Here is a 19,193-nt window from a genome sequence, read left to right on the forward strand (position 1 = left end):
CCTTATATCAGGCCTCTTCCTCTCTCTCCTGTGCTATTGCAATAGCTTCTTAGCAGTTCTTTCTCTCTAATCTCTTTGCCTTCTGCGCCACCTCCTTCCATGCACTCTTACTGCAGTGATCATTCTAAAAAGCAACTTGGTCACTCCCGTGACTAAGCCCCTGCAATCCCTCCCTATCAAGAAAATAATTATCTACAAACTCTTGGGCAAGTGTATAGGCTCCACATGCTCTAGCCCTTCCTTCCCATGCCAACCTCACCCCACCAACCTCACCCCCACCAATCTTTCCAGACTGCCTACATGTCAACAATGGGAAACTGTTTGTAATCCCAAGAATACTGTGGTAGCCAGACTCCAAGATGGCCCTAGTGATCCCTGCTACCGGAGTTCACCCTTTCTGTGGTCCTCTCCCCTCTCCATATTGTACCAGGGTTGGTCTCTATGACCAACAGCATGGGAGAAGTGAGGATATGTCAGTTCTGAGATTAGGTTGCAAATAACTGTGGCTTCTGTCTTTGATTCTTTCTCTTCGATTACTCACTCTCTGGGAAGCCAAATGCCATGCTGTGTCCTATAAGCAACTCTATGGAAAGGCCCATGTGGTGAGGCACTGAAGCCTCCTGCAGCAGTCACATGGGTGAGCTTAGATACTGCTTCTTCAGCCCCTTCAGATGACTGCAGCCCCAGCCAACAACTTGGCTACAATCTCATGATTGACCATAGGGCAGGATCAGATAGTTAAGACTGATGACCCTCAGAAATGACGAACTCTTAGACATTTGTTGTTTTAAGCTGCTAAGTTTGGGAGGTAATTTGTGACCCAGCAATAGGTAGTTAATACAAATCTCATCTTCATTTATACTTCATTTTTCTTGTGTATTCCTTTAAGAATGGTACCATTCACTGCACCATGCAAGCCTCAGCTAAGCAGCCACTTGCTCTATAAAACTACCTTGCTTCTCCTCAATGTCTTCTCTGAGCTGTCATTTTTGTTTACATAGCATCGAATATTCACCTCAACTGTAGCGCTTGTCACATTGTCCTGTGATGGAGTAATGCCACCCACCCACCCCTCCACTGAAATGTCCACATCCTCATCCCCACACCTGTGAATGGTAAGTTCCTTTAAGTGACAAAAGGGAATTTGTAGATGTGATTAAGGATCTTGAATTTATTGCACAGCAATGTGGCTATAGTTAATCATCATAAATTGTGTATTTCAAAATTGCTAAAAGAATAGATTTTAAAGTTCTCATTACACAGTCATCCATACACACAATGTTTCAGCCAACGATGGATGACTGTGGTCCCATAAGATTAGAATACTGTATTTTTACTATACCTTTTCTATGTTGAAATATGTTTAGACATATAAATACCTAGCTTGTGTTACAACTGCCTGCACTATTCAGTACAGTAACCAGCTGAACAGCTTTGTAGCCCAGGAGCAATAGGCCATACCATTTCGCAGAATGTATCCCACTTGTTAAGCAATGCATGATTATGTGTGAAATGATGGATATGTTAATTAGCTTGATACAATCATTCCACAATGTATAAATATATCAAAACATCACATTGTACCTCAGAAATATAGACAATTATTATCTGTCAATTAAAATATATATCATCAAAATATATTAAATATAAATAACTAGAGTAAAATATATACAGCTATATATATTTAAATCAAAGATCTTGAGTGACCCAGGAGGAGTCAGAATGAGAGGGGAAGGCCAGTGAGGATGGAAGCAGAGATTGAAGAGATGTCCTTTAATGACGGAGGAAGGGCTGCAAGTCAAGAATACAGGCGGCCTCTAGAAGCTGAAAAGGACAAGGAAACAGATGCTCCCATAATGCTTCCATAAGGGACAGACTCCTGACACCTTGATTCTTAGCTGAATAAGATCCATTTTGGACTTCTAACTTCCAGAACTGTAAGAAAATAAATATGCATTGTTTTAAGCCACTAAGCTTGTGGTAATTTGTTACAGCAACAATAGGAAACTAATGCACCCTGCAATTGTTTGCTTACCCTCCTTCCCCACACATACACACTAGACTGTCCATTCCTCGGAGACTGGCACATCTCTCTGTTTATTCCCAGCACCTAAAACAATGCCTGGCATATATCAATATGCCAAAGTGCTCAATAAAAATGTGTCTTTTTGTCGAATAAATGAACTATTTAAATCCTCAGGCTGTAGTTTAAATATTTTATTTATTATACAATCAAATGTAATGGCTTCCTTCAAGCAGATTTTTTTCCCTGGTGAAATAATTAGTTTCCTGTGATCCAGACAGACCCAGAATTCCTGCCTAGGGAAAAAAAATGTCAAAAGCATATCCTTGGAGCAAGAAAGAAAGCTGGAGGTCATCCCCTGGGTGTGACTGAGTAGATTATTTCTAGAGTAAGTCTTCCTTAAGTGCAAAGTTTAAAAGAGGCATAAAAAGGTGCACAGAGTCCAGTGAAGAAATTCAAATATAGGTAAAGGGCTGGGTTCTAGATGGTGGCATCTGATCTTACTGAGGGTACATCCACTGTGCCCCTAAACAAGCTGTGAGACCCTGGGAAAGCCACTCAGTTCCTTCACCTGTATAATGAAGTGGTTGACTAAGATTCATTCAGTATTTCATTCCACTAAGTTATTGAACATCTACTACATACCAGGTACAGTTCTAGATTTCGGGAGCACGACTTTAAACAAAACTCCCTGCCTGGTGGATTCTACAGGGGAAGTTAGACAATAAATAAAATAAATAAGAAAGATGTACAGTATGTTACATGGTGACAATGCTATGGAGAAAAGTAAGACAGGGAAAGGGATAGTGGATATGAGAGTGGAGGTGGGTGAGGAATCCAGTTTTCAGTAGGCTGTCAGGAAGGTATCACTGAGAAGGTAAAATTTGAATCAAGTCTAGGGAAGATGAAGAAACATCCAGATAACAGGGGGAAGGTTTTCTAGGAGTGGAAATAGCAAGTGCGAAGGCCCTGAGGTAAGAGCGTGTCTCGTGTGCTTGGATGCTCAAGGAATGGCAAGGAGGCCAACGTGGCAAGAACAGAAGTGAGCAGGTGATAAGATCAGAAGAGGTTTTCGGGAGGGATCAGTTACTACAGACCAGCTCTGTCCAATGGAAATATAATTCAAGCCACAAACATGAACCAGATATGTAATTTTTGATTTCCTAGTAGCCATAGTAAAAAAGTAAAAAGAAACAAGTAAAATTGATTTTAATAATATATTTTATTTATCCAATATATCAAAAATGTTATAATATCCATATATAATTACTATGAAAATTATTAATGAGATATTTTACATTCTTACTTATTTTACATTATTTCAAACTAAGTTTTCAAAGTCCAGTGTGTATTTTGCATCTCAATTCCAACTGGCCCCATCTCATGTGCTCTATAGCCTCATGTGGCCTGTTGTGACTGCCTTGGACAGCATTACTGTAGAGCTTGATAGGCTTTTGTAAGGCCTTTCAAAGTTTTTTACCTTGCAGGAAATACAAAGCAATCAAAGGGTTTTGAGCAGAGGAGCAACACGATCTAACTTGTATTTTAAAAGGACCACATTGGTTGCTGTGTTGAGATAGACTACAGGGACAAGGGAAGAAGCAAGGAGACAAGATGGGAGGCTCCAGTAGTCATGAAGGCAAGAAGCGGTAGTCGTCCCACCTTCATGGCAACAGTGGAGGTAGGACAACTGGTGGAACCCAGCACACATTTCAAAGGTGGAGCCAACAGGGTCTCCTGACTGATCGAATAGATCATGAGAGGAAGTGGGGTGTTGAGAATGAAGCCAGTGGGAAAAAACATTAAGGAGCGTTTCTCAAGTTTTAATCACTTGGTCACAACACTTAAATTTTCCTAGCCCAAATGTCCTTCCCTGCAAAATACAGACAACAGTGTTTCAGGAAGAGGATTCCCAAGTACAGAAGCCCTGAGGCAAGAACGTGCCAGGTCTGTTCCAGGATGGACAAGGAAGCCAGCATAGTTGCAGAGGAGCAAGCAAGGAGGAAAGTGTTAGGAGATAGGGTCAGAAAGGTGATGGGAAGGTGTTTATAAAGGGTTTATGTTGCTCTTTCTACAATTTCAGAGTACACAGGAGATAATGAGTAAACTCACCCACCAACGAAGCCTGTGCCACTGGGCTGTGGTTAAGAACTCAGCCTCAGACTCTTCTGGGGCATGTAAAAGATAAACAAAGTCGGATGTTAGTTAAAACAGTGAAAACTGATTTTGTTCAGTAGCTACTGATAACAAGGGAAAGGGCTGAGCTCCATTCAGATTTGCACAGAGGTGACTGGGTGTTTTTAAAGGAGAATGAGAGAGTAGGAGAGGCGTGAGCGGAGGCTCAGTGGAATCAGGGAAGTGAAAAATTACAAAAGGTTGGTCAATGCAAATGCAATTAAGCCAACTGTGAATGCTTGCTGGCAATTATTGAAGTTAGGCTTCTATCCTCCCACAGAGACTGAGACAGAGGCCCTTTCCTTCCTGAGGATTACATTTCAAAGGAATGGCTTTCAAGTCCTTGAGAAAGACACTCCTGAGTTGCAGGAGATGCATATACATCTGGAAGAGACAGAGGAAAGATTCACAATTGCAAGCCCTTTTTAGTAAAAGCTGTAAGAAAGGGAGGTTAGGGACTGAACTCTTCCAGACAGGAACTCAGAAGGTGTTTGAGTCTTCCAGAGACAAGGCTCAGGCTGCTAAAAGCCTGGGAATGGCTAAGTCTCTCAAGAGAGGGTGAATAACATGTTTGTGCCCAGAGTTTTTGCAGTTCTCAGCCAAAATGGTCCATTTCTGTGGAGTTTTTTCTCCTTTTTATTTCTAAAAATTCAATTTAACTAATATATATTGAAAACGTAGACATTTGTAAAACAGAGTTCTTTTGATTTGCTCCAAAATGAGAACGTTGTGCAGAGGTAAATCTGCTGTGAAGGTAATGAAGCTTAAGCTTTAGAATTCCTCATTATTACAGACCTCTTCTGAGGGCCTTTGTACTTAGTTTTATATTCATACATTGATTTTTTTTTTCTCCTTAAAGAGGCTATGTCCAAGTTACATAAGCCTTAAGACCAACACAACCCCCCACTTAGGAAAAGCTTTCCACCTTAGAGTTAGCCTAGGAATGAAAAAAAACTGACTTGGGTAAAAGTAGGGGAGAGGCTGGGACACACCTGTCTGTTAAGCATTCTTGGCCAGGGCCTGTCATTTACATAGCAGGAAAAGCAGCCAACACCTACCCAGCTGCTGCTCTTTAGAAAGGTGAAGTTAAACAAAGAGGATTATCCAGAAGATTTATATGTTTGCCCTTCCCAACCTGGTTAGTTATAAAATTAGGTGTGCTGCTTTTTTTAAAAAAAAGTAGATGTTATTTTTTTAGAGCAGTTTTAGGTTTGCAACAAAACTGAGCAGAAGGTAGAGATTTCTCATGTATTCCCAGTGCTGACACAGGCATTTTCAACATCCCCCATTTTTAACATCTTCACCATAGTGGTACATTTGTTACAACTGACGAAACTATATTGACATAGTATTATCATTCAAAGTCCATAGTTTGCATTAGGGTTCACTCTGTGTTGTACATTCTTTGAGTTTGAACAAATTCATAATGACCTGTATCCACCATTATAGTATCATATAGAACAGTTTTACTGCTCTAAAAATCTTCTGTGCTCCACCTATTCATCCCCCTTTTCCTCTTAAGCCCTGGCAACCCCTTATCATTTTACTGTCTCAGTAGTTCTACCTTTTTCAGGATCTCAGATAGTTGGAATCCTATCGTATGTAGCCTTTTCAGACTGGCTTCTTTCACTTAATAATATACATGTAAGTTTCCTCCGCGTCTTTTCATGATGTGATAGCTCATTTCTTTTTAGTGCTGAATAATATTCCCTTGTCTGGATGTTCCACAGTTTATTTATCCAGTCACCTACCGAAGGACATCTCAGTTGCTTCCAAGCGTTGGCAATTTTGAATAAAGCTGCCATAAACATCCATATGCATGTTTATATGTGGACATAATACCAAAAGAGCATGATTGCTGGATTATAGAGTAAGAGAATGTTTATTTTGTAAGAAACTACCAAAATGTCTTCCAAAGTGGCTGTATAATTTGCATTCTCACCAGCAATGAATGAGAGTTCCTGTTGCTCCACATCCTCACCACCATTTGGTGGTGTCACTGTTCCAGATTTGGACCACTCTAATATGTATGTAGTGGTACTTCATTGTTGCTTTAATTTGCATTTCCCTGATGACATATGATATGGAACATCTCTTCATATGCTTATTTGCCATCTGCATATCTTCTTTGGTAAGGTGTCTGTGAAGGTCTTTGGCCCGTTTTGGGTTGTTTGTTTTCTTATTGCTGAGTTTTAAGAGTTTTTTGTTTTTTTTTTTAAAAAATCCATTATCAGAAGTGTCTTTTGCAAATACTTTCTCCCAGTCTTTGGATTATCTTCTCATTATCTTGACACTGTCTTTTGTAAAGCAAAAGGTTTTAATTTTAGTGACGTCTGGAAGTCTGGCTTATCAATTATTTCTTTCATGGATATGTCTTTGGTGTTGTATCTAAAGAGTCATCACTATACCCATACTCATCTAGATTCTCTCCTGTATTATTACATTCTAGGAGTGTTACAGTTTTACATTTTACATTTAGGTCTGTGATCTATTTGGAGTTAATTTCTGTGAAGAAAGTAAGGGTTGTGTCTTATTCTTTTTTTTTTTTTTTTGTATGTGATGTCCAGTTGTTCTGGGATCATTTGTTGAAGACTCTTTGTTCTATTATATTGCCTTTGCTCCTTTGACATACACTATTTGCAGGGTTTATCTCTGAGCTCTCTATTCTGTTCCACTGATCTATTTATCTATTCTTTTACCAATACCACACTGTCTGGATGACTGTAGCTTTATATTAAGTCTTGAAGTCATATAGTGTCAGTCCTCCAACTTTAATCTTCTTCAATGTTTTGCTGGTGCTTCTGGGTCTTTTGTCTCTGCAGATGAACTTTAGAATCAACCTGTTAATGTCCACAAAGTGGCTTGCTGGGATTTTAATTTTGATTTCATTGAATCTATAGATCAAGTTGGCAAGAGCTGACATCTTGACAATATTGAATCTTCCCATCCACGAATATGTAGTATTTTTCCATTTGTTTGGTGCCTCTTTGACATCTTTCATTAAAGTTTTTCAATGTTTCTCACACGGATCTTGTATATATTTTGGTAGATTTATACCTATTTTATTTTGGGGAAGTACTGTTTTTTTTTAATTTTGAATTTCATTTGTTCATTGCTAGTTGTCATGGATTGAATATATCATGGAGAGAAATTTAATCCCCAATGCAACAGTGCTGAGAGGTGGGACCTGTAAGAGGGGATTAGGTCACAAGGGGTTCTGTTCTAATGAATGGATTCAGGCTTATTGTGGGAGAGGGTTCCTAATAAAAGGATGAGTTTGGCTCCCCTCCCCACCCTTTCCCCTCTCCCTTTCCCTCCCCCTCTCTTCTTCTTCCCTATCCCCTGACCTTCCCTTCCTTTTCCTTCTATATACATGCTGTCTTGCTTGCCCTTCTGCCTTCAACCATGGGATGACACAACAGGAAGGACCTCACCAGATGTAAGCCCCTCAACCTTGGACTTCCCAGCCTCCAGAACTGTAAGAAATAAATTTCTGTTCTTTATAAATTACCTAGTCTTGGGTATTCTGTTGTAGAAGCATGAAACAGACTAACACACTTGTATACTGGAAAACAATTGACTTTTGTATATTCACCTAGTATTCCTCAACCTTCCCATAATTACTTAGTTCCAGGAGAATTTTCTGCCAATTTTTTTCAGATTTTCTTCATAGACAATCACGTCATATGCAAACAAAGACATTATTATTTCCCTCCCAATCTGTGTCTTTTCTTTTTCTTTCTTGCTATATTATCTAGAATTTTTCATCTGCTGTTCAGAAGTAGTGGAGAGAGGAAACATTTTGCTTTGCTCCTGATCTTATGGGAAAGTTTCAAGTTTCTCATCATTAAGTATGATGTTAACTAGGGTGTCTGGGTTTTGTTTTTTGTTTTTTTTTTTTTTTTTTTCCAGATATTCTTTATCAAGTTGAGGAAATTTCCCTCTATTCCTAGTTTACTTAGAGTTGGGTGTTTCCCTTCTTCTAGGTCAGTTAGGCATTGGTAAAACCCCTGAAGGTTAGGCTCTGGCTAAGTAGTTCCTCCTAAGGGCAGACCACGTTCAGAAGAACAGAGTGTTCTGGGGTATTTTTAAATAGTTCTTTTCCCCTTCCCCTGGCAGAAGCATGATGAGATTTTTCTCCAATATTCACTGTGGCAGTGTGGTAGAGCTTCTAAAGGTAGAACACAAAAATGTGGGGATCTCCTAATGACTGGGTCCCCCTGGAGTTTTTGACTTGTCCACACTCAGCCTCCAGCAATTCATCAATTACAGTTAAGGTTTTCCTACATGGGCACCGGTTGCTACAGAGGTTACTACTCATGGTTTCCTGCTCACAGAGTTGTGATTCTCTGTATTCCCCTGCTGGTCTCTTTAATTTGGGGGACAGGAGTTTGCCCTGTAATCTAATCTCTCTTAGAGATCTAAAAAGAGTTGTTGCAGAGTCTTACCCTCTCAACCAGACTGGAGTGCAGTAGCACTATCGTGGCTCACTGTAACTTCCAACTCCTGGGCTCAAGTGATCCTTCCACTTCAGCCTCCCAAGATGCTGTGACTACAGGTGTGTGCCACCATACCAGGCTAATTTTTGTATTTTTTGCAGAGATGGAGTTTCACCATGTTTCCCAGGCGTGTCTTGAACTCCTGGGCTCAAGTGATTGGAACCACCTCAACCTCCCAAAGTGCTGGGACTACAGATGAGAGTCACCACACCTGGCTTATTCAGCTTTTTACTTGTTGTTTGGGCTGAATGACAACTTCCAAGCTTCTTACATGCCAGACTGGAACTGGAAGTTGGTGTGTTACTTTTTTAAAGTGTAAATTCTGGGCCTTACCCCAGACCTACTGATTTAGTCTCAAGGGGTAGAGCCCAGGATCTTTATCTTAAGAAATCCTCAACAGTGGGCACCCATGTATTATGGCTTCTGAAGCACAATTTTATAAGAATGAAACATAACTCTGGAAACTCTTTTGAGAAGAGTAACCTTGGCCACAGAAACAAGGTAGAAGGGTTCCTAAGCTGTTCATTATTGAGAGAGACACCCAATCAGGGATTTATAGTTTGGTTAGCTCTTCATCTACTCTCAAAGGTGCACACAATAAAATGAAGGCCTAGCACCAATATCCCAAGACCAGGCACAAGCAAGAGGAGATGGACACCAAGGTGCTGTCCTAGGTTCAAGGATGTGGTTGTTTTCCTCACCCAGGAGGAGGACCTGCATCAGAGCAGTGGCAAACTTTGCTTTCTAGACTTCCAGTTTCCACACCTGGCATGACTCTGGCTGGACCACAAGAAAGAACTGAAGAGAGAGAGCCCAGGAATACCTGCTTACATGACAGCTGCAGTTTAGAGGAGTGAGGTAATTAGCTAGGGATCATCCAACCAGTAGGTAGGTAGATGTGAGATGATGCAAAAGAAGATACCCGCAGGAGTGACCCTCTGTTCCTACTGCATGAAATAAGTATGCTTTGCTGTAGAAAAGAAGGAAACCAAACAAATCATTAGTACTGATCTGGAAATGGAAAGAAAGGGCATCCCCATGACACCACTGGGTCCCTGAACTGATACCTTCCAAGGCCAACCCCACATCTCTTCCTCCTACTCTTGTGAATCAATAAATTATCTTTTTTGCTTAAAGTAGTATATGAGTTGGGTTGCTATACCTTGAAGGCAGAATGTTCTAGTAAAAGTATTCCATAGGTATTAAAAAGAATGGTTGGTCCTGATTCAAGGCCAGCAGTTTGCTGAAGCTGTTGGTTTCAAGCAGGAGACTAAATAATTGTCTTTCTATGGTCTGTTGGCCATCTTATAACTTTGGAAATGTAATGGCGAATTCATTAGAAAGAAACATCTGGAAAAAAAAGAACAATGGACAAATATACTGACATATAGAAAATAATCACAATAATTATTAAATGAAAAAGGTCAAATTACACAATCGTGTTTTTGGTAGTATTCTATTTGTGTATATAATGTGTTTTGTGTGATTTTTATGTTACCTTATTTTATTTCATCTTATTCCATTTTTAGTAAATGACTAGAGAACAGCTGGAAGAATACTTAACACACTGTTAGCAGGAGATGGGATTAGGAAATCCCCCAATTCTGAACCATTTACTGATGATGAGCATGTATTACTTTCATAATAAAACACTAAATTGAAAAAAAGAAAAGAGAAGAAAGTTAGTCACTGAATGTACCGATATTTGCCTGCCCCCAACTTCCTGGCTTCCTTGTTAGGGAGAAAATAAATTTATAGGTAGCAAACAGAATAGGTTCCATGGTTAAGCCAACTAACACTATATTGACTGAGACAGTAAGTCAGTGAGACATGGACAGACTTAAGTATGTACAACTGAGAGAGTTCGCATCACAGGGAATTAAATGCCCAGAGTCTAACCAATCAATAAAAATACAAAAAGGATTTAAAAAAAAGAGCAGTCATTCATGCTGAATCCTCACTGTCTAGGGGTGGGGGGTCTGGAGGGAGTGCAGAATCCTACTCAAGGTACTGAATGGAGACTTGGGATCAACTGGCTAGAATTTAGAGGGAGGCTTAGCAGGTGCTCAGAACATGCAGCATCACCATTTCTAGTTATGTGGGCTGCAGAAAAGCCCCATTAAACAGTCACTTAAAAGGGAGACATTAAAGGAGAGGAGTGCCTGGAGAGGGAGCAAAGAGGGTGTCAGCAAGTCAACGCAAGTCAAGAAGCCTAATCCAGGCCAGGCACAGTGGCTCACGCCTGTAATCCCAGCACTTTGGGAAGCCAAGGCGGGTGGATCACCTGAGGTCTGGAGTTTGAGACCAGCCTGGCCAACATGGTGAAACCCCATCTCTACTAAAAATACAAAAAGTTAGCTGGGTGTGGTGGCAGGTGCTTGTAATCTCAGCTACTTGGGAGGCTGAGGCAGGAGAATCGTTTGAACCCAGGGGGCAGAGGTTGCAGTGAGCCGAAATCATGCCATTGCACTCCAGCCTGGGCAACAAGAGTGAAACTCCATCTCAAAAAAGAAAAGAAGGCAGAAGCCCACCCCAAATGGCAATGCAATGGATTCCAAGGGGATGGTTTTGATGAATTCCGTTCTGTTACATTATTTAAAGATTCAGAGTGAAGGATGCCCCAGGACTTTGTAAATCATTAGAGAGGCAACAAGAAAGTGTGTATCTTTCCACTGATTCACATGACACCAACTTTCAGGAATTAATAAAAGAAAGTTTAAATATCTTGGTAATAACTCACAAATTTCACACACACAAAAAGGCATGTAGCAAACAATCAGAGATCAGTTGATTTTCTTAGACCTAATGTACCAGAGAGAATATGAGGAGAAAGGGACTGAGTCAGAGGCAGAATCAGGTACTATTTTCAGAAAACGGCAGCCTTGGACACAAACCAAAGGGCAGGCAATGTGTATGCAATCAGCACTGAGACCAAGTCCCACATCACTCTCTCTGGTAACAGCTGCGCACAGATAGCAAATCGTTATCTTACCATCTAAGGATCTCAGATAAATATTGCATGGCAACATAGCTCTTCCGCAAAGAAAACTTGTACCAACAGGCACCTTGCCTCTGAGTTCAGACTGTCCTTCCATCCTCTCTGTTGATCTGCAGACTGTAGTGCCAAAGTCGTCCCCAACCCAGGCAGCCCGCTTGCCATACTAATCACATCTGGACATGCTCAGCTGTTTGGAAACTCTCCTATCCTAGCAGCTAGAGGTAGAGGCAAAACTTGAGCACGAGTCTTCTTAACCTGACTTCAAATTTGGCCCCTTTTTTTTTTGTCTTCTAACCTAGGATTTATTTCAACCCAGACCATGCATCCATCCACATCCATCTATCCAGGAAAGTCTCAGGCACTGAGAGTGGTGGTGGAGAGACAGTCAATAAGACATTATAGAACCAGATGCGAGTGTAATGCTGCCATTATAATTATAGGGCCATGGACTTACTGCCTCACTCTCTTAAGCCTCAGTTTCCTCAACTTTAAATTGTAGCTGAAGATAGGTACTTTCGACAGTTGTATTGTGGATTAGAAATAATGTAAGTAAATTCCCTGGAATATTCAATAAGTAACACATTACTATTATGAAAGACTACTAGAAGAGGAGACCTAAGTGAAGGTTTTGGTGTAGCGCAATTAGTGCCATGACATAAGAAAACATGGAATGTTACAGAAGAAGGGAAGGTTTCTAAATCAATATTGAGGGAAGGTGTCAAATGAAGTTCCAGAATTTGAAGGATGAGTAGGAGTTGGCTAAATGGAGAAGGGAGGAAGAGCATTTCTGGCCAAGACAAAGCAGTGTGTACTAAGGCATGGAGGCACGAAGTGCCATTATGTGTGGTTTTGGAAGATCCATACAGATGGAAATGAAGAATGGGTTTAAAGGTTTGGATGGATGTGACACTAGAGGGATGGTGAGGGGCCAGAACATGAAGAGCCTTGTGTGGTAAGCAAATGCCAGTGGCACAGAAGCTTCCTATGTATGCTCCACACCAATCTGTATAGCCTGCCTCCTCGGGCAAGCCACCCTGCTAAATTATGTGTTTGTCCTTCCTTTGCTTTAATTTACATAGTTGCCTAAGAGTTTTTGTTTGTTTGCTTGTTTTAACATGGATAAAAAATAAGTTGTATAGAATAATTTATCTGCAACCATTCATATTAGCATGTGTTTACTCTCTATTAATCTGTAATTTAGTGAATTGTAATCATTTGATTTTCTAAAGTTAGACCATCCTGTGTTCTGAAAGTAAACTCAATTTGTTTAAATAATACATTATTATTAAAAAATAATACATTATTTAAACGAATTGAGTTTGTTTAAATAATACATTATTCAAATAATAATAATAAAATAATACATTATTTACATTATTTTATTATTATAAATAATAAAATAATGATGATAAAATAATAATTAATAATAAAATAAATAATAGTAATAATACATTATTTAATACATTATTTAAATGTATTTAATCATAATATGTTATATTGTGTGCATTGCTGGATTACATTTTTATACTTTTTTGCAGAGTTTTGCTTCTACATCCATGAGTGAAGTTTTTTTTTTCATTTTTTATCTCTTGTATCATCCTTATATAGTTTGCTATATAAGATATATATTTTTTCCATGGAATGAGGACACCAAATTTTTTGGGGGGTGTGTTTTTCCTTGTTTCAAGTTTTTGAAAGTGTGCCTTACACTGGAATTGCGTTTTTTAGGCGTTTATTAATATTCACCTATAAAGTCATCTGGGTCAGGCTTTTGGGTAAGATTTTAAAGTTGGTGAACTAATTTCTTTAAGGGCTTTGCAATGACTGAATTTCTGTTTCTTCCTCAGTTTGTTTTGGTAAGTTCCTTTTTTTTCTAATAATTTGACCATTTTGTCTAAATCTTCAAATGTGACACCAACTTTTTTTGTACTAGTTTACTATTTTTTTATATCTCTGAATTTTTTAAATTCCTAACATTTCTGTTGTCATCTTTCTCTTCTTCTTCCTTATCCTCCTTCCTCTTTCTTCTTTCTTTTAGTTCAACCAGGCCAGATCAATTTATCAATTTTAACTCACTTCTTTGAAAACCTTAATTTTGGCATTGCTGATCTTTTTTATTTTATTCGTGTTTTCTATTACATTAATTTCCAGGCTTATTCTTATTATTTTGTTTCTTCTGCTTTCTTTAAATGAATTCTATTTTTAAATAATTTCTCATGATTGCTTAGCTCAGCAATATTCAGCCTTTCTCAGTTTCTAATTTAAGCATTTATGACTTCAAATTCCCTCTAAGCCTCTTTTAACCGTTTGTTTTAGTGAAGTTGGTAAAGTGGATTTTATTATTGCTTGATCCTAAACATTTTCTGTTTTGCATTATGATTTTCTCCTTGATTGATGAGTTATTTAAAAGTGTTTCTGGATTTTCTAAATTTTTAAAACATTATCTTTTAGCTAAAGATATCTTTATTAATTGAATTGTGGTCAAAAATATGTGTTTAAGATCACTTCCTTAAAATTGGTTGAGACTAGATTTATGGGCTAATTCATGATAAATTATTGTAGTGTTTCTTGCATAACCAAAACTAATTTGTATACCTTATTTGGAATGTAGAAATCTATATGTTCAGTAGATCAGCTTTCTGTATTGCTTAAATTAATCATATCTTTAATGCTTTTGGTCCATTTTATCTGTCAATTATTGAGATATATATATATTTAACGACTCACAATAGTGGAGAATTCGACAGTATCTCTTTGTAAGTATGACAAATTCCCCTTTATCTTATTGAAGCTATGTTATCAAGTTTTAAACTTTAGAATTTTTTCCACCCGGGGAGTTAAACCTCTTATCATTATTAAATGATCTCTTTTGTCTATCATAAGGTTTTTTTGCCCTCAAATCTATTTTACATTTTATAGAGAGAGATATTCCAACTCTTTTTGCTTAATATTTGCTTAAAATATATTTTTCTATTCTTTTACTTTCAACTATTCTTTCTTAATGTCTTAGGTATGTCTCTTATAAAAAGCACAAACATAGATTTTGTTTCTTTTATCCAATAGATTTTGGTTTTTTAAATCCAATCTCACAACTTCCCTTTCAACTGGGTTTATTTCATTAATATATTTAAATTTACTCCTGTCATCAGTTTTTTAACTTTCTATTTTTTCTGGCTTTTCTGTTTCTTTTTTCTCTTTCTTGCCTCTTTTCAATTGATTAAATTACCTTTTCTTTTTTTTTTTTTTTTTTTTTTTTTTTTTGAGATGGAGATTCCCTCTTGTCACCTAGGCTAGGGTTCAATGGCATGATCTCAACTCACTGCAACTTCCACCTCCCAGGTTCAAGTGATTCTACTGTTTCAGCCTCCTGAGTAACTGGGACTAGAGGCACACCCGCCACCATACCCAGCTAACTGTTTTATATTTTTAGTAGAGATGCGGTTTCACAATGTTGGCCAGGCTGGTCTTGAACTCTTGACCTCAGGTGATCCGCCCGCCTTGGCCTCCCAAAGTGCTGGGACTACAGGTGTGAGCCAATCTGCCTGGCGGATTAAATTTCTTAAGTCCCAACTTTCCCCCCTCTAGTTTTGAAGGTATAGGCTGTACTTTTCTTCTGTTGAGTAGTTCCTTTGAAATCAGAACATGAATACTTAAACCTAACAAACTCTACATTTACTATCTTTATAACCTTCCCAAATATGCAAAGAGCTAAGAATGTTTTAACGCCTATCAGCACTTCCACTTTACCAGCTATTATTTTTGAACCCCACAAGTTACACTTCGTTATTTATTTGTATAGTTTTCACCAGCAGTATGTGTTCAGATTTACCCAACAGTTTGTCTTTTACTTTACTGTGTTTTTTGTATCTCAGACTTTCTTTTTCAGATCACTTTCCTTCTTTTTAAAGACATGCTAAGGAGTTCCATTATTAAGAGTTTTTTGATGTTAAACTTTTTAAGTGTTTATCTAAACAGCCTCTATTTCATCTCCATGTTGAAAAACAGTCGTGGCAGAGAAAGTCAGTGAATATCCATGTGACTCTCTATATTTCCCACTCTCCCTTGCAGTTAGTTTGGGACCTTGTGACTTATTCTGGTCAATGAACTATGACTAGAAGTGATACGTTTCACTACTAGACAAAGGCAGCTGGGACCTGTGCTCCTGCGCATCCCCTTTCCCTTCTGCAGTGATCTCACATGTCCCTACAGCACTGGATGCTGCAGCTACAGAGGGCGGCACTCTCTCAGCCTGTCCCTACTAATGGTGTAAGCAGAGCTCCACACAACCCATACTGGATGTGTAACGTGAGAGGTTTCAGAGTTAATTTTTGACTAACATGAGAGGCCACAGAGGTTTCAGAGTTAATTTTTTACCAAAGCATAATGTAACATATTCTGACCAATAATTTTAATGGGTAAATAATTCTATTTGAGAGTTACCCTCTCGGTACGTTAAAAATGTTTTCCCACAATCTTCTGTTTTATGGTTTTTGTTGCTGAGAAGTCAGCTATCTAATTGCCATTCCTTTATTGGTAATTTTATTCTCTCTTCAGCTAATTTTAATGTCATCTCTTTGTCTTTGGCATTCTGAAGTTTTCTAACAATGTGTTTAGGGGTGTGTGAGTGTATGGGGGTGTGTGTGTGTCTCAATTTATCTGTCTTACTAGGGATCTTTCGGGGTTTTGGAATCTGAGGTTATCTTTCATCAGTTCTAAAAATGTCTCATTCATTGTCTCTTCAGTTATTGCCTCATCCTCTCCTCTGTTATCGCCTCTTAAAAACTCTGGATACAGACGTTGAAGCGTGTCACTCCGTCCTCCAAGTCCCTCAGCCTCTCAGTCATATTTGCCAGCCCATCTCCTTGTGCTGCATTCTGTGTAAGGTCTTCTGGTCTATAATTCCCACTCGCTAATTCTCTCTTTGGCTGTGGTCTTGTCTACTGTTAATTCTTCCACTGACTTTTTAATTCCAATCTGTTTACGTTTTTATTTATATAAGTTCTATTTTGTTATTTTTCGGATGTGATAGACATTTTTATGGCCTTTCTCTTCTTCCTTGCATTTATATTTCCATTATATATTTTAGTTTTAAATTTATCCTTGCATTTAAAAGATTTATATATTTTATTACTCAAGTTAAATTCTTTAGAGTAGAAGTCTGCTCTCTATATTTTTACTTGTATTTTTATTATTTCAGATTGTTTATACTTGGGATATAAGGAAAATATCCCTGGGTCCTTCCCTGTCCCTAGATGTCTGATACTGCTTCCCTTTAGAATATTCACTATTGTAAGTAAACCAACATCACCTTATATTTGCTGTTTAATCTATATTTCTCTTGTCAGTGAGCTTGTCTTCAATTGGTCATCCTTCTACAATGTTTATGATTCTTTCTAATGCTTAGAGACCTATCCCTCTTTCCATATTTCTAGACTGCTACTGTGTTTTGGAGAATGTCCAAAAGTTTGACCTTTGGATAAAGGGATGAGGCTGTGCAAACTTTTGCTTCTTCATGCCATCTGCCTGGGAATAAAAATCTCTAGACAGGAAAAATAAAGGAAGGAAGAAATGAGGACAATTTTTGGAAAAATCTAAATGCATCCTTCCCACTAAGAGGACATGAGGGCAGATATCCTGTATTCCAGTAATGACTTTTCAATGACTAGGGGTGGTTTCCACGAAAATTTGGTTTCCTTATCCATACGCTGCTATAAATCTTGGCATATCAACTACCTAAAATTATCATGCATTTCTAACTGATTTATAGCTAATAATATATGTCACTCCAACCCTTATAGTAAGTATAGGTATCACCCGTTTTGTAAACTTTCTAGATTAAATCATCTCAGTAATGTTCATTTACTACATATGATAAAACAGATGCCACACTGTGGAAGAAGAAAAGGAAGAATAAGAAGAGGAAGAATAAGAAGAAGAGGAAGAAGGAGAAGAAGGAGGGGGAGGAGGGGGAGGAAAAGAAAGAGGGGAAGGAGGGGAAGGAGAAGAAGGAGAAGAAGAGAAGAAGCAGCAGAAGCAGCAGCAGAAGAAGAACCAATAACCCTGGACTTGTTTTAAAATATGCACTTCGCCCTTCTCCACATCTAGTGTGATGACTAACAGCTCAAGTGTGAACCTCAGGTGTCCCAATGTTCTCAAGGATGTCAACCTCACCAATATTTGCAGGTTTAAAATTTAAAGCATATGGATCTATCCTCAATATCAGCACATAAAACCTACTTCAGTCACTTATCAAACTTTCTGCTGTCCAACACATACCAAATCTTGATTGAGAGAGGTAACATTTATAAAACATTGTTGACTGAAATGCAGTTTATCTGTATTAGTTTCGAAAGGCTGCTGTAATAAAGTACCACAAACTGGGTGGCTTAAAACAACAGAAATTTATTCTCTTCCTTAAAAGTAAAATTACATAACATAAATCATAATATTTTGATGACAATAAACTGGAACAAGAATCATATTTGCTCTCCAAACTAAGAGATGGGAAGAGAAAAGAGAGAATTTAAGTAGACTGATTTCATCATTTCATCCTCATTGCATTTCTAAAGTTAATTGAAAAATAAAAATGTAAGCATATTATTTAAAACAGACTTTACAACTCCCCAATTGCCAGAGTGTGGTAGGTAGCCTTCTTAAAGTCAGCTGCCATGTTGTGAGCTACCCTGTGGAGAAGCCCATGTGGCAAAAACTGAGACCTTCAGTTGAACAGCCCAAAAGGAACCAAATCCTGCCTCCAACCATATAGGTGAGCCTGAAAGTAGATCCTCCCCAAATCTAGCCTTCAGGAGAGAAGAGCCCTGTCCATTACCTTGACTGCAACCGTGTGAGAGACCCTAAAGCAGAGGATTCAACTAAGCCACACCAGGACTCCTGACCCACAGAAAGTCTGAGATAATAACTGTGTGTTGTTATAAGCTGCTAAGTTTTGGGGTGGTTTGTTATACAGCAATAAATAACTAATGACAAATATTTTCCTTGACCAGACTCTAGCCCTTCTCCTCTAAGCCCTCTTCTTGGTAAGGTATCAATCTTGGCCTATAAAGACTTGTACAAAAACTAATGTACTTTCTAACAATTCAAGGCCACATCCCTAGGTTGACATTAGCTCCTCTTAAAGTGCCTCACTGAGAAAGCTCAAGAATCCCAAAAAATGTGCTATCTGTTTGAGCCGACACCTAGCAGTATGCACCTGATCACCCTTTCTTAGACCATTTACTAAAAAGGACTTGCAATTGTGACTCCTTCCTCTGTTTCTTTGAGATGTACATGTATCTCCTACAACTCAGGAGTGTCTTTCTCATGGACCCAAAAGCCATTTATTTGAAATATAATCATCAAGAAGAATAGGGGCTCTGTCTCCCAGTCTGTAGAAAGATAGAATCCTAATGTTTGTAACTATCACCTACCAGAAACAGCTGGCCCTACCATTTTGTGATGTGCAACCCTTTGTAAAGTTTCACTTCTCTGACTCTCCTGA

General features: G+C 38.5%; 1 non-coding gene across 1 annotated transcript; it reads left to right on the top strand.

Annotated features, from left to right (window-relative positions):
* Window positions 1–9,912: 9,912 nt before the first annotated feature.
* Window positions 9,913–10,049, top strand: LOC116272264. The gene has a single exon (XR_004180987.1). It is a non-coding gene; the product is annotated as a small nucleolar RNA SNORA2/SNORA34 family (small nucleolar RNA).
* Window positions 10,050–19,193: the final 9,144 nt, after the last annotated feature.

The sequence above is a fragment of the Papio anubis genome, chromosome 1 (assembly GCF_008728515.1).
Source record: "Papio anubis isolate 15944 chromosome 1, Panubis1.0, whole genome shotgun sequence".
Taxonomy (NCBI): Eukaryota; Metazoa; Chordata; class Mammalia; order Primates; family Cercopithecidae; genus Papio; species Papio anubis.